The sequence below is a fragment of the Theropithecus gelada genome, chromosome 8 (genome assembly GCF_003255815.1).
Source record: "Theropithecus gelada isolate Dixy chromosome 8, Tgel_1.0, whole genome shotgun sequence".
NCBI lineage: Eukaryota > Metazoa > Chordata > Mammalia > Primates > Cercopithecidae > Theropithecus > Theropithecus gelada.
The window spans coordinates 86,820,303-86,836,774 of NC_037676.1; the positions used below are offsets into that span (position 1 = coordinate 86,820,303).

At 35.2% G+C, this 16,472-nt stretch overlaps 1 protein-coding gene across 21 annotated transcripts in view; it reads left to right on the top strand.

Annotated features, from left to right (window-relative positions):
- RALYL (RALY RNA binding protein like) overlaps positions 1-16,472 on the top strand; it is a 757,987-nt gene that overhangs the window by 233,557 nt on the left and 507,958 nt on the right. The gene's annotated exons all lie outside the window — the stretch shown is intronic.

Genomic DNA, 16,472 nt, shown 5'->3' on the forward strand with positions numbered 1-16,472 from the left:
GGGGAAAGGATGATTCCCTATTTAATAAATGGTGCTGGGAAAATTGGCTAGCCATAAGAAAGCTGAAACTGGATCCTTTCCTTACTCCTTATATGAAAATTAATTCAAGATGGATTAGAGACTTAAATGTTAGACCTAATAACATAAAAATCCTAGAGGAAAACCTAGGTAGTACCATTCAGGACATAGGCATGGGCAAGGACTTCATGTCTAAAATACCAAAAGCAACGGCAACAAAAGCCAAAATTGATAAATGGGATCTAATTAAACTAAAGAGTTTCTGCACAGCAAAAGAAACTACCATCAGAGTGAACAGGCAACCTACAGAATGGGAGAAAATTTTTGCAATCTACTCATCTGACAAAGGGCTAATATCCAGAACCTACAAAGAACTCAAACAAATTTACAAGAAAAAAACAAACAACCCCATCAAAAAGTGGGCAAAGGATATGAACAGACATTCCTTGTTTTCATTTTCTAGTGACTCCATTTTGTAGTTGTTTCAGTGACTTTTCTAAAAGTTAACAGTTCTGAGTGTCATCATACTGCTTCTATCTGTCTTCAAGTTGCTTTATCAAACACATCCTCATCATCTTACCGTCCTGAGGATTAAATGAGATAATCTGTGTAAAGCATTTAACAAAATATCAGGCACGTAATAATAACTATTATTTATCTTTTCCCCTAGTGAATAGTGGGCAAAGATCCAACCATTGATTATTTGTTTAAATACTTTTATTTCAGTAAAATTGCTTGCCTTTGAATGTATTTTGCCAACTGTTGAAAATCATCATATGTCTTCTACTATTCAAAAATTACTGAATAAAAAAATGATTAGGAGCACAGGGTCAGGGGCCAGACTTCCTGGACTTAAATGTCACCCTCGCCACTTACAAGCTGTATGACAACTGTCCGAAGACTTAAACTTGCCTCTGTGTCCTCATGTGTAAATTATATATAAAAAAAAAATTATCTCTAGTACAGTAAAGAAGTATGTTAATATACACAGAATGCTTAGAAGTGCCTGCCACATGCTAAGTACTAACAATACTAGCTGTTATTAATTTTCACTGTATCCAAAATTCATTATTCCAGCAAATATCTACTGAAACCCTATTAAAAGCTAATTGTGTTGTTTGATTTTAAAGGGCAATGATAATTATATTTCTTATTGTCTAGAAAGCAAAAAAAAAAAAATACAAAGGTACAAATCAAAGTACAAATTATATTTAAAGCTATGAAGAAGTGTCAAGTTATCAGAAGGGATTTTATCAAATTTGGAAAAGCAAACAAGCTGAGATTCTTAGAGTTTGTAGGTGCTCATTAAAATTTTATTTTTATTTTTTCTGATAGTAGTAATAACTTATTTTCTGACTATAATAAAAGCCAATGTGTTATCTATGTTCTTTACCTGAGAGTTCACTTAGATTCTCTTTCTCACATGGATTATAGATTGTCCCTTATTCAGGAAAGCAGGACATTTTTTGGTCTGAAGAGATTTCACTCTGGGTTTCATTTATATCACAAGTGAATTGTGAATCCCAAAGGTGTTTGCCTTGTAAGATGATTACTACTAGTTGGGATACTGAGGTCCCATTTTTACCCCTTTAATAGCTTCCTAATTATAGATTACTTTTCCTTTAATTTCAGCCTCTATGTTAATAATAAAACTAATCTGCAATCTCTCTCAGATAACTTTTATGCTAAAAGCAATTAGGTAGATATTTTCTTGGCTCCTTAGAGAAAAAAATAAATTTAGATATGCAGAAAGAGCTTTGTCATTAAGGACCCAGGTAACTACGATTCTCTAACAGTTAATGGCACAAGAAACTGGGCTCAAGTAGGGACACATAGTTTAAAGTAAAACATTTTGACCTGAAATTCCAAGGTGCACCCAGTAATTGGTGACCTTACCAAGTGGTTATGAGAGCAAAGTCCTACCGTCTGGAAGATAGAAATCAAATTCACTAAAAAGAAAGGTAAGATAAGGAAGCAAAGAGAAAGAATGCAACAGAGAAGAAGCAAAAAGAATTAATAAAGGTTTTCCCTAATTAAATGCTTACTATCATCCCTTTCTCACTGCTATTTTATAATATTAATTGTATATATATTACTAGTTAAATACTAAATATATAATTATATATGTAATTAAATTTTTTCTGGTTCTTCAAAATATTTGACAAAATAATTTAGAGGTCTCAATAAAAATAGTAACTTTAAGACCACTGTGATCAAGTTCTGGGAATTTTTAAAGATCTAAGGAGTTTTTAAAGCTTTAATATTTTTTGATTATTTTTATATTTTATACAACATTTTTACTAATTTCAAAGAATTATAAATAACTATATGTATTTTTATTTAGAAACATTTTGGTTATTTGGGAAAAATTAGGTATTAGTCCAGCTGTACATTGTATGTTTGCTGATGGAGAAAAAAATCCCTCCTGTTATTAGACACTGTTATTACATTGATACCCAAATTCTGCATATTTAGATATGGTTTGGGATGAGCTGTGTAACTTACATGGACATTTGAACATCTTTCACTATGTGTTTTGCATATGAAAAAATTATCTCACTTTGCCTTATTTAATGAGTTTTTGTAATATATTCTTTGTATAAACCTTATATTTAAAGTTTTCAAAATTAATCTTCAATTAGAACATCCACAAAAGTGCCAAGATATTATAACTACTGCCTTATGATTCACTCAAAGTAAAGGATAAATGCATAAGATTTTCTATTAATTGAATAGATAATCTTCATTTTACAAATGATTTCCATATAGAATTAGTGTTATGAGAGGCAGTTCTTAGTGAAATCAATATCAGCTTATTTCCTATTTTGAATCATGAACCAAATTATTGTCATCATCATTAAATCTGTAGCATAGATTTTGCTGGACCACATATTTTATTACTTTGAACCTTATTTGTCTTCGTATGGCATATATGACAGTTTTTCTATTTACTGAAAATCTCATTAGAGTATGCTAGGTTTTTTTCTAAGTAACCTCAGACTCTTTTTGTTGAAATCAAGGAATCAAAATATGGAGTAATTAAAGTGCATATTCAAGCTAAACTTCTATTGAGTTCAATAGAAAAATGATCTGAAAAAAATTCCTTCCATTTTGTCCCTGGTGAGATTTATGATTTTCCTTTAATCCCATGTCCATGACATTTTAAACATTTATAAGTTTTTCATGAAAACCATTTTCATATCTGTTAATATAAATTACTCTATCAATAGTTATTCTTTGTAGCAAAGAAAATTAATATTTTTGCCATTTTTGTTCACTTTGGCCTCCTCCTGATGTCATTCTTCGTTTTATCTATATTTCATTAATGTGCATTTTATAAAGTATGCTAAAAATAGCCTCTTTTGACCACATGTGACTGTTACTTCGAAAGTTTACTTGCATCTGTGCTTCAAATGACTAAACATTTTTGGTTTCTATAATGGCAGGTGAAGGGAATTAAAGAAGAGGTAAACTAAATATTTTAACTGGTGTATAATAGGGTTAGATCATCTATTATTCCTGTTTTTGTGCCTTTCACTATGATTTGGTTACTTCTAAGATAAATGATTTTGAGCATAGTTGATGTGCAAGTATATTTAAGATTCAACTATCAACATTTGCTTAGTAATTAAAAGTTTAGTTTTTATAAAAATGCTGAGTGCCATTTTGTAGCTGCAGGCAAAATTTCCTAATACTGGGAAATGAATTGTTTTTATTTGTTTGTGTGTCTGTTTGCATTTTCCCATGGCTTGCTGGTGCTTATACTTTATTATTCCTCAATCATAAAAGTATTGTTCTAAAAGAGACCTTAGAGTTCTATACAGCAACCCACTTATACAGCTCAGGAAACATGGGCCAAGGGAGATGAATGTTTTACTTCTTCCGTGGTTCTTACCCCTGAATGTTTGTGGTAATCATTGGAAGCACTTGAGGCACAAGGTCAGAACTCTATCACTGGCAGCTCTAAAATCCAAGTTCAGGATGGGTCCTGAATTGTAATTTTTAAAGCCATAGGTCACTGGAATGGTCTGTCAAGACTGAAAATACCTACTCATGCGTTTAGTCTTATAGAGAGGGTTTTAGGGTTATTGTGATTTCTTACTAGTAGAATTGGAATTAGCATTCGGGTGCTTAATATTCCCTTCACTCTAATATTCTGCCTCTGTTTTGTTAAAAATGGAAGTTATTCTACTTTTAGAAACTCTTTTTTTTTTTTCTTTTGAAATAGAGACTCATTCTGTCGCCTAGGATAGAGTGCAATGGTGCAATCTTGGCTCACTGCAACCTCCGCCTCCTAGGTCAAACAATTCTCCTGCCTCAGCCTCCCTAGTAGCTGGGATTACAGGCACCTGCCACCACACCCGGTTAATTTTTGTATCTTTAGTAGAGATGGGGTTTCGCCATGTTGACTGTGCTGGTGTGGAACTCCTGACCTCGTGACTGACCCGCCTCGGCCTCCCAAAGTGCTGGAATTACAGGCGTGAGCCACCGTGCCCGGCCGACACTCTTTTAGTTAATCCAGAAATGTGCTCACCAGTGTCTTTGCCAGTATCTGCCAGCCCATACTGCAATTCTGACAAAATTATTAAAATCCTCTGTGCCCTAGGGGCACTATTGCTTTATGCACAGACAACATCTAGGAGACACTGGTTTTTTTGTTTGTTGGTTTTTTGTTTTCCGGTATACCTAACAAAAAAGTAATAAAAGCAAACTGCTATATTGCATTACAATAGTACTTAATTACTTAATATGTATAAGTGTGTATGTGTTTGTATATGTACTTAGTGTTTCTGTATTTGTATTGTTTTTATAAGAAATGCACTGATTCTCTAATATTAACACAAATCCTCTTCATTCAATAAGTGTTAAAAATCTCTAACACACTTGTCAGTGCTCTCAGATATGAGTATCTTTTCATGGTCAAGTCTCAGATTCATGTCTGGATTTCAGAACTTTGTAATGCCAGTGAAAGTGACTGACGAAGGATCATTTAAAGACAAGGTACAAATAGCTTGTGGATATGTTTGTATCATATAAATTTACTGCTTAGTTGGCATTTTGAGATCTCTTACCTAATTAACACCCTTTGGCAATGAAAGCGTATCCTTCATTTATCCACTGGTTTTATTTGTTCACTATTTTTCATTCTTTCAACATTTATTGAGCATTCACTCTGTACCAGATGCAATCATAAAAGCTGGGAATACAAAAATAGACAAAATTATATCTCATTCTGGTCCTCATCACACCTAAGAGCTACTGATCAAGACAGACATTAAATATCATGCAAATAATTGTAAAATTCAACCTGTGGTAAGTGCAGTAATCCAGGGATCTAAACTAGTCTGTGGAGGAGTGGAGGTGGATAAAGGCCCAGGGGCAGGTAAGGGTCTCCTGAGAAGGTGGTATTTAGGAAGTAGTAAGTGGGCAAATAGTTCCCATATGAAGAGAGAAGAATAAATGAAAAAGTGTTGGTGCTTTCAAGGAACTGAAAGAAAAAGAGGGAAAGTGGAAAGTGACATTTTTACAAGTATTTGAAATCTGTTTTTTTTTTTTCATGTGTAATTATGGGATTACTTTTACCTTTGCAGAAATAATACATTGGATTGTAAGAGTTCAGTTTTCCTGAAGGTCATCAAAAATTAGAATGACCATTTTCCTAATTTGCCTTATAGCAGTCTCAGTATTATAACAGTTTCAGCACTCTTTCAGAAAACAAAATATTAATAATGACCTTTTTACTCCTAAATGCATTCTAGTTTGGATACCAAATCTTATGGTTAGCGTATCTAGAATAAAAGACAATATACTTTACTCAATTCTTAAACAAAGTTGCAAAGGAAGGAATTCTGGTAAATGCATACATATGAAAGCGTAGCCTTCTTACTTTTTGTTTTGTACCATGTCTTCATATAGGGAAAATAGGCTACCAAATAACCAACATTTTAACTTCTCTTATTTTCTTCCTTTTTTCCTTCCTTTTCTTGTTACTTTTCAAAGTGCAAGTAACCAATGGTATGGAATGTCTACCTTATGCATGGCATAGTGCCAGGCAATGGGTATATAGTAGTTAAATAGGCAGGAACTAGAACAAAAAAGAGGAAACAAGATGAATTTGAGGGGGTGCTTTGAGAAGGCACGGAAGCACCTGTAATATGTGCTCTGGTTATGAGAAGAAAAAAATAGTATTTTTAAGATACTGTTGGAGACTAGTGACCTTTTCTTAATGTTTAAAAAAATAATAAGAAAGTCTGTTATTTTCTGATTCTCCATGTCCTAAGATGTGATAATCTCTTGGGCAAGGTAGGATCCTCCTTAGAGGACACAAATTAGAAAGTCTGAATCAGAATCCTCAGTATTTTGGTAGAGGGAAAGAAAATACTGGGAAAAAGAGCTTGACTTATTTTCTTTTGATGGTGGCACTACTTTTCTATTGGGTTGCAACTAAATTTGGGAGGTTGACACAGTATCATAAAAGCAAAGAAAGATATCCAGTCCTATAGTCTTTCTTTTTTTCTTTTATGGTGTACCTTCCTAGGTCAACTGAGTTTTCCATATTCCTCATTGCTGGGACTGTAATCACCTCTCTTTTTATTCTCACTACAATGGGAGATTGCTGTCTTCAGATATCAAGAGTGTGGATTCCTTTTAGGCTAGATTTCCCACACTTAAATATCCTAATGTTATATCAGGGAGGAGGAGAAAAGACAAAGGATGTACATCAGAGACACGCCATTTTCATATTTATATTTTTTCCCTCTCCAATTCTTTATTTCCCCTCTAAATCCAGAAAACTCCGAGCACTTCTCAAATGGGAAGATATTAAAATCCTAGTAAGTATTTAAAAAATTCTATTGATAGTCTCAAGGCTTTGGCTTTTGGAAATTAAAATAATTTTGCTTCTCTATTCTGTTCTTTTTTTTGTTTGTTTTTCTTTTCAATAAAAGCACCTACCTGAAGACATAAAGATCTTTTCCACCCACTAAGGTGCCCAACAGGGGATGATTAGTTTAAAGAAAATGTGAAAATACAAATCCAACCTGTAATGCATCACCTGGTTTTCCCAACACACAAGTAATTGACCTCTTTATATTCTGATTAAAGTTCCAAAGTATTCGTTATTCGTTTTTGACAAGATCTGTAGTGTCCGACATAGGGCATCCTCATACAGCATGGTGCCTAAAAATATGGGGTCAGAATGCTTGGGTTTTAATTGGGACTATGATAGATACTGATTACGGAACTTTGGGCACAGTATTTAACCAGTCTATGTATCTGCTTCCTCATCTGTAACTTGGAAGTTATAATAAAGCCTTCCACATAGATTTCCTATGGAATTAAAATGAAATAATTCATACGAAATACCCTGGCACACATTAGGCACTCAGTGAATGTTAGCTAGTATTACAAATGTCTATGACAATTTATTTTGCATGATGTCTAGAACCACCATTATTTGACTAGAATTAGTTTAGCAGGAGGATGAAAAAAACAGAAGGACCCTAAAATGAGTAGGTGTGCTCTTGTATTTACTCCTTTCTTTATTTAAGGCATCAACAACACTCTAGGTACAGTTTTATTTTTTAATGACTATGGCCTTCTCTACATCCTTACATGAATTACCTTCTCCCTCTCCCCCCGAAAAAAGAAATGAATCATTCTATTGTTAGAATGAAGTTTAGGGTCTATAAACTCCAAACTCAGTACATCATTAAAATCTATATTCATTGGGACCTTGAACTTAGTCTTCAAGTTTTACATGCAATACCATTAGTTTATTTAAGTTCAGTTGATTCACTGTCTTTCTGTCTCCTTCCACAAACCAACCTTTTGCATCAGATGTTCTCTTTAACTTGCTTAGAGCGCTGCCATTTTTTGGATTTTTTTCCATTTTATCACCTGAAACCTCATTTCCATGTTAAGTAGGCTTCCCTTGCATTGTCTAAGTATCTCCCTAATAATTCCCAATGTTTTCTTATCCCAACTGCAGCCTAGTTCTCTCTTTAATAGAATTATTTTACATGCGTCTCTTGTTGCAGATATGATTTCTCTCCAACTCTGTATATAAAAAAGATAAGGTGAAAAGAGGATATTGTGAGCAATTCAGTTTCCCTTGCCACTTCCCAGATTGGTAGTCCAACGCCTTTTCTGTGTCTATTCCCTCCAGCCATGCTACTCTTTATTCATTCTTGTGGCCTCCTTGTATATTCACAGAGGACTTTCCTTTGTGGCTCATAGTCTTCTTGTTCAGCATAATTTATGACATCATGAGGGCTCCTTAAGTTTTCTTGATCCTTTTGGTATTAATGTCTGCCAACTCCATTCTGCTTTAGCAAACTCACTTTCTGCCATCCCTTCTGGGTTTGCTTCCTTTGCTTCCTTTGTTCTGCCTGGAACTCAGTGACTTTCCAATACTTTCATTGTCTTTATCCCGTTCTGCATCTGTGTCATTATCCCTAAAACCTGCCTTCATCTAATAATTTACTTGGCTAGTACTATCCTGAGAAGTCTGTTATAACTGCTACTACAAATTTATGGTCTTAACTTCTATGAACTCTTATACAGCCACTTGTCCAATTTTCCAAAACAGCAGTTCTAAATTTTTCTCTCCAGCTGATTATTAAACCTAATATCCTATCCTGATGCCATTGGAAGATTGTCACTCCAGAGACCCTTCAGAAACATGATCAATCCAACAATGGGATGCAATTGCATCAATTTTTAGAAAGCCAGTAGTGTGTGTGTGTGTGTGTGTGTGTGTGTGTGTGTATGTTGCTTGAAAGTTAGTCAGCTATTGATAGAACTTGAGGTGAGAATTTAGGGTTTGGTTGCTACCAGTACAGCATTTTTGCAGCATCCCTTGGGGTCATTGGAACTAGGAAATAAAGAGTATGTATATTGTCCAAAATACAGAGGAATCCAGGATAACAGTCTATCCCTTTATATCATGTGTGGCTGAAATCTCTCTCATATCTGCTTGAACTGAGAACCAAAATGTTTTTACTAATTTATTTACTTAATGAAATGTATTTATTTAAATAAATTTTAATGTGTATATTTAAGGTATACAACATGACATTATGGGATACATATAGATAGTAAAAAGGTTACTGCAGTGAAGCAAGTTAATATATCCATCGTCTCACATAGTTACCCATTATTTTTAGTCTGTTTTTGTGATAAGAGCAGCTAAAATCTACTTATTTAGCATGAATCTCATATACAACACAATTTGACTACCTACAGCCTTCATTTGTACATTAGATCTCTACACTTTTGCATCCTACATATTTGCTACTTTGTACCCACCAATCTACATCTCCCCATTCCTCCTGCCTCCTGCCCGTTGTAACTACTCTTTTGCTCTCTCTCTCTCGCTCTCTCGCTCTCTCTCGCTCTCTCTCGCTCTCTCACTCTCTCTCGCTCTCTCACTCTCTCTCTCCCCCTCTCTCTCTGGCTCTAGCTCTCCCTCTCTCACGCGCGCTGTCTCACGCACGCTCTCTGACTCTCTCTCCCTGTGTGTGTGTGTGTGTGTGTGTGTGTTTAGATTTTACATATAAGTAAGATCATGCAATACTTTCCTTTCTATGTCTGACATAATTCACTAAGCATAATGTACTCCAGTCCTGTCCATGTTGTAGCAAATGACAAGATCTTGTCCTTTTTTAGTGACAACTGAATTGTAGAAAAACAAATAAACTGATTTAAAAATGGGCAAAAGACCTGACTAGACATTTTTCAAAAGAAGACGTTGAAAATGGCCAACAGATTAATGAGCACCATTAATCATCAGAGAAATGCAAATCAAAACCACTGTGAGATACCACCTCATACCTGTCAGGATGGCTGTTATCTAAAAGCCAAAAGATAAGAAATGTTGAAGAGGATGTGGGAAAAGGGAACTCTTGCATGCTGTTGGTGGGAATGAAGTTTGGTACAGCCATTATGGAGACAGTATGGAGGTTTATAAATAAATTAAAAATGGGACTACCATATGATCTTATGGGCACATCCCTAAAGGAAATGAAATCACCACCTCCTAAAGAAAGCTGCACTTGGCTGGGTCGGTGGCTCACGCCTATAATCCCAGCAGTTTGGGAGGCCGAGGCGGGTGGATCATCTAGACCAGGCAAGATGGTGAAACTTCCTCTCTACTAAAAATACAAAAATTAGCCGGATGTGGTGGCTCACGCCTGTAGTCCTAGCTGCTTGAACCCGGGAGGCAGAGGTTGCAGTGAGCCAAGATCGTGCTATTTCACCCCGGCCTGGGTGACAAAAGCGAAACTCCATCTAAAAAAAAAGAAAAGAAAAAAAGATATGTGCACTCCCATGTCGTATTCATTGTAGTGTTATTTACAAAGCCAAGATATGGAAACAACTCATAGATGAATGGATAAATTGGTACATATATGTAATTTTACTAATTTCAAAGGCCTATTTTCTAAGACGAAATTTAAAGGGGCAGTTCACCCCAGATACGCCCAGTGGAAACTAGCAAATGTGTACACTAGAGAAGACTGTTTGGTACCTTACCACAATGGCATGTACCATCATCATTTGCCTCAGCTATGGCAGTAGCCTCCCTACTAGACTTCCAGCTTCTACCCTGAGGCCCTTTAGTTCATCCTCCACACCATTTCCATATCCTCCTTTTTAGGTAACAAAACTGATAATAGCAGGCCTTTCTCATTAGTGTTTGGAAACTTGGTAAAATGAAGATTTCTGGACTACATCCTACAGAATTAGATTGTAAGCTTGTTCTATTAATGTGCATTTTAAGTAAGCATTCTGTGTTTTTCTCTTGCTATTGTTCCACAACTTATATTTTGAGAAAACACTGACCCACAGTATGATATCAAAGGTATGTATGCATTTAAAAAAAAAAAAAAAAACTTTGAAGATCCATATTTTAGTATCATTTTTTACTACTGGCCCTTAGGCATTCTGTGCCTTAGCCATATGTGTTACTCATCTTCCAATGTCCTGTCTCTCCTCTGTGCCCTTAATTATGCTCTACTGTTTCTTTTGCTTAGAATATCTCCTGTTCTCCTACTACTGTCTGAGAAGCTTTCATCAAGTCACCTAGACAGGTTAGACACTTATCCTCTACCACTCTAACTTTGTCTTCATAATCCTTGCAAACTAGTTTTCACGTTGTCTTGTAATTATCTATCTCTCCCCTCCTCACCTGTGTTGACTATGGTCTTCTTAAATTAAGCAAATATGTACAGGTCACGGTTTCATCTTCTGTAACTGCCACACTGCCTGGATAGAGGAGGCATGAAATTCATTATTGCTAAGGTAATGAATGTATCTTCAAATCTGTATGTCTCAGATTCCTTACCTGTAAAATAAAGATTACCAGAGAGACTTTTTTACCAAACAAGGTCTTATTGATCCGGATCTCTCTCTCTCTCTCTCTCTCTCTCTCTCTCTCTCTCTCTCTCTGTCTCTCTGTCTCTCTCATACACACACACACACACACACACACACGTGGTTCAATATATTTTAAGTTTATACCAAAACTATTTAAAATAAATAACTTTATAGTTTTCTTTCGTTTTTTAAACATAGTTTGTTTCCCAAAGCTAATGTTAGATAAGAAGACAATCAAAGTAGCCAGATGGTCATTAATCATGAGGGCTTTTGATTCTATAAACATAAAAATTCCATCACCTCTGAGGAGATTCACATGTATCTTGGATTCATCCTAACGTGGGGTATGAAAAATTGGTTTCAATTCAGATGTACGATTTAGATCACTTACCTTTTTTTTCCTTATTTTTCTTGAGTAGGGCTGTGAGAAATGGCTCAATGTAAAACAAAGTCTTAAACAGAGTTCTTGATGTAAATGGATGTAGTCAGCCTCAATCTAATTAAAGATTTCTCTCTTTCCTTGACCCTTTGTCAGTATCTTTGTCTGTTGCTTCTAGAAATTAAATTAGAAATTTTACTATGTTTCTGTCCTTTTCTAACCTTTAATTTGCTCACACACATATGCTAAGATGCACACAGATACACAGAGACACATACAGTGTAACCTGCAGATGAAGGAATTCACACAGAAAACATATATGGGGTGAAGTTACTTTGCATAGTATAATTACCATTGTACCGTCTACTCTACATTTCCTAATTTATCTGACCACCTCTGCATTCAATGTGAAATATATTGTGTGAGTTATGTCTATTAATACATTATGACTTATAATTTATAAACCACCTTTAATGCAAAGCAAATACTATTTCAAGGGGAAAATTTGCATATTCAATTTTTTTTATTTATACATACCCTAGGATTTACTGACACATGAAAGATTTATAGAGATTTCCCCCATTGTTTTAAAGTAATTTGTGACCACATTCCTTTATCTAATGAAAGCCAAGCAAAGGGAAACAAAACCAAAATCCCTTTCGATAGAGAAATGCTGAGTGAGAGGTGCGAGGACGGGGCACGAAAAAAGCATATTCTATGGCTTAATGCTCTAGGCTTACAAAAGCATGGTGTTGGAATGGTAATTGGATTTCTGAGCATTGCTTTTGAGAATAGACTGCTTAAATCATTGAAAAGGAAATCATTGCAGAAAAGAAGCAGTGAAGAATTGCACAGGCTGTCTGAGTACTTACAAACTAAGAATAACATACGAACAATGAAGAACTGGTTTAGTGCTGTTGAGATTTGACATCTTTAAAAACCTGATATTGTAGCTGTAGTTTTGATCTTTATTCCTATGTTGAATGAAATCCCAATGCATTTCAGACCAATACTTTAAATGAGGGCTGAAACAAATGAGATTTTTAAAATGCTTTTTACAGAAAAATAATTTTTCCCCCAAAGTCCACATTATATTTGTGTGGGAAAAACACAGATACAGATACATAAACATCTCTATTTTTAGTTTGTTTCACATGGTTATTTCTGAGGTGGTTGACTTGCCATTCTTAAAATGTTAAGAGAGTCCTCTATCCCCCTAAACTTTCCTGTAAATAGAATGACTGTCACACTGTAAGCATTCAAAAATTATTTGATGTGCTAGAAGAGGCTTGGGAATTGGAGGTGGTATCTGGGTGTTAGCCTCTTAAATCTGCATGTAAATTCCCATCAGCAATTATGAAAGCAAAACATGTCATTTTCTAGACAGAGAGTTAAAGGATGTCTGCTATCTGCTTTTTCAACAACACCTATGCACTATCACTGGGGAATCGTGAACATGGACAAAATTTTTACCTTCAGATAACTCATATGTATTGCCCCTCTGCCAAGTTTTTGCATTTTACTCTGAAAGGTGAAGAAAGAAACAAGAAAAGATAGGAAATAGACTTCTAGGAGAGTTTGCTTAAAAACAAAAGAGTTCCATTTTTCTTGGAGATGTACAACACAGATCTTTACTTATCCTTGTTAAATTTGCCACAGAAGATAAAACATTTGTTGAGTGTGTAATTCTATGCTAAACAACTTGCTAGTTATATTAATCATACATTTGATATATTGGTCAGAATAACCTTCCCTTTATTTTATAGTGAGCAAATGGAAAACACAGTGATAAAAATTTTTCGGGTCACCATAACTAGAATTTCAATCCAATTCTTTTGGACTCAAAAGCATATATTTTCCTCTACTGTGCAGTAATTTATTTTAAACATTAGTTATTTGAAGACAATTCAAGTACTGTATAATTTTCTTTGGAGAATATTCATTGCTTTATGGAGTTTCTTTTTATTTTTGTACTCTGTTGTTAAGTTCAAATACAATTGTACTTTTCTCTTTGTTCAAAGAGAGGAAAAAAAGTCACTCACAAAGTGGCAATGTGCAAAGGACTAGAAAAACATCTATTCTCCACCTGAGACCTAGCTTTATAAAGACAGTAAGAACCACTGGGAGGAAACCAGTGAGTGTCAGTGGTTTACTGTAGTGTAAAACATTTGGCTATGGAAAAAATCATGTTATTTGTAAAATTGTACAGCACAAGGCACAGGTGTACTTTTTATAAAATTATGAATGACAATTTTGAATTTTTAACGTTTTAACTATTTTTAAAACATGTCTTACTAGATAGCTTCAGAATATATGAGTAAAAGTATGTAAATTATTTACTAATATTCAAAACAGATTATGGTGGTGAGGAAAATGTTCCTGTAATATAACCTTCAATAGCAGGTGTTAATTTCACTGTTTTCTCGCTGCTTCTTTAGATGGAACAGTGCCTTCCACACCGTCAATGACAGAGTGTGAGTCCTTCAGTCACTCAGCTGGGCTTTGTAATGTCCTGCTTATTTCCTGTGTTGTGTGAGGTTTGTCACTTAATGTTCCTGAGTAAGAATTCTTCTGTAAAATAGGGGAGTAATACCGATCTCATAAAATCTCTGGGAGAATTAGCTGACTGAGGTAGGAATTTAATAATGGTAGCCAGCTTGTCCTGAATACTTACAGTGCACCTGGGATCTTCTCAGATTAACAGGCATTAGCATCTTCAGCTCTCACAACAGCCTGTAAGGTTTGACCGTTAGGCCTCATTCCACTGAGGGGACAACTGCAAGGCAGGAAGGGGCATCACACAGATAGGAGTGTCAGAACCAGTGCTGGAAGCCAGGCATTTTGACTCCACAAATTGTGCACTTGGCCAATATACTATACTATCCTGACTCCCACCACTCACCACAAAGTTAGGATTTTTTTTTCGTTCATGGCCAACAGGTCTATGAAAAAATGCTCAATATCACTATGAGGGAAATGCAAATGAAATTACAGTGAGTTATCACGCCAAACTTGTTTGGATGGCTATAATCAAATACTGAAACAAAAGACAGTCTTCCTAATTGAAATTCTGCATCCTTTGACCAGCATTTTCCCAACTCCTACCAACACAACCACCCAAGACCCTGGTAACCACTATTCTGCCCTCTAGTTGTATGGTACTAACCTCTTTTGATTCCATATTTGAGTGAGATCATGCAGAATTTGTCTTTCTGTCCTGCTGCTCTCACCTACAATAATGTCCTCCAGGTTCATTCATGGAGATGCAAATGGCAGGATTTCTTTCTTTCTTTCTTTCTCTTTCTTTCTTTCTTTCTTTCTTTCTTTCTTTCTTTCTTTCTTTCTTTCTTTCTTTCTTTCTTTCTTTCTTTCTTTCTTTCTTTCTTCCTTTCTTCCTTTCTTCCTTTCTTCCTTTCTTTTCTTTTCTTTTCTTTCCTTTTCTTTCCTTTTCTTTCCTTTTCTTTCCTTTTCTTTCCTTTTCTTTTCTTTTCTTTTCTTTTCTTTTTTTTGTGTGACCGAATAGCACTGCATTACGTGTCTTTACCACATTATCCATTCATCCATTTATGGACATTTAGGCTGATTTCATATCATGGCTAATGTGAACAATGCTGCAATAAACATGGTAGTGCAGAGATCTCTACAACATACTGATTTCATTTCCTTTGGTTATATACCCAGTGGGGGGATTGTTGGATAATAAGAAAACAAGTGTTGATAAGAATGTGGAGAAATTAGAATCCTGCACACTGTTGAGAATGTAAAATTCTGTAGCAGCTATAGAAAATAGCATGGAGGTTCTTCAAAATGTAAATATGGAGCTACCATAGGGTTTAGCACTTCTACTCTGGATATGTATCCAAAAGATTTGAAATTAAAGATTATTCACACTCCCCTGTTTGTTGTAGCATGATTCATAATAGCTAAAACATGAGGTATAAATATAGAATGAAATATTATTCAGCCTTAAAGGAAAATCCTGTCATATGCAACAACATGGATGAACCTGGAAGTCATTATGCGAAGTGAAATAATCCATGCAAAGAAGAACAAGTACTGCAGAATTTAACTTATATGAGGAATCTAAAATAGACTCATAGAGGCAGAGAATAGAATGGTGGTTGCCAGGAGTTGAGGGTAGGGGAGAAATAGGGAGTTGCTATTCAATGCCTATACAAATTATATGTGGTTCTAGAAATCTGTATTAAATCATGCCTATGGTCAATAATTCTGTGTTTTATACTTAAAAAATGTGTTAAAAGGGTAGATCACAGGTTAAATGTTCTCACCACAATAATATGTATGGGTTGAATTGTGTCCCCCAGAATGATATGTTGAAGCACTAACCCTGGTACCTCAGAATGTGATCTTATTTAGAAATGGTGTCCTTGCTGATGTAATTAGTTAAGATGAAGTCATACTACAGTAGGCTGAGTTCTAAATCCAACATGCCTGGAGTTTTATAAGACAATGTGAATATACAAAAGAAGATGCCACATGATGATGGAGACATAGATTGGAATTATACAGTTGCAATTCAAGAATAACAAAGATGACCAACCTCCATCAGAAGCTAAAAAAAGATGAGGAAAGTTCCTACCCAGAGTCTCACAGGGAGCATGGCCCTGCTGACATCACAATTTCAGACTTCTATCCACCAGAACTGTGAAACAATACGTTTCCATTGTTTTAAGCCACC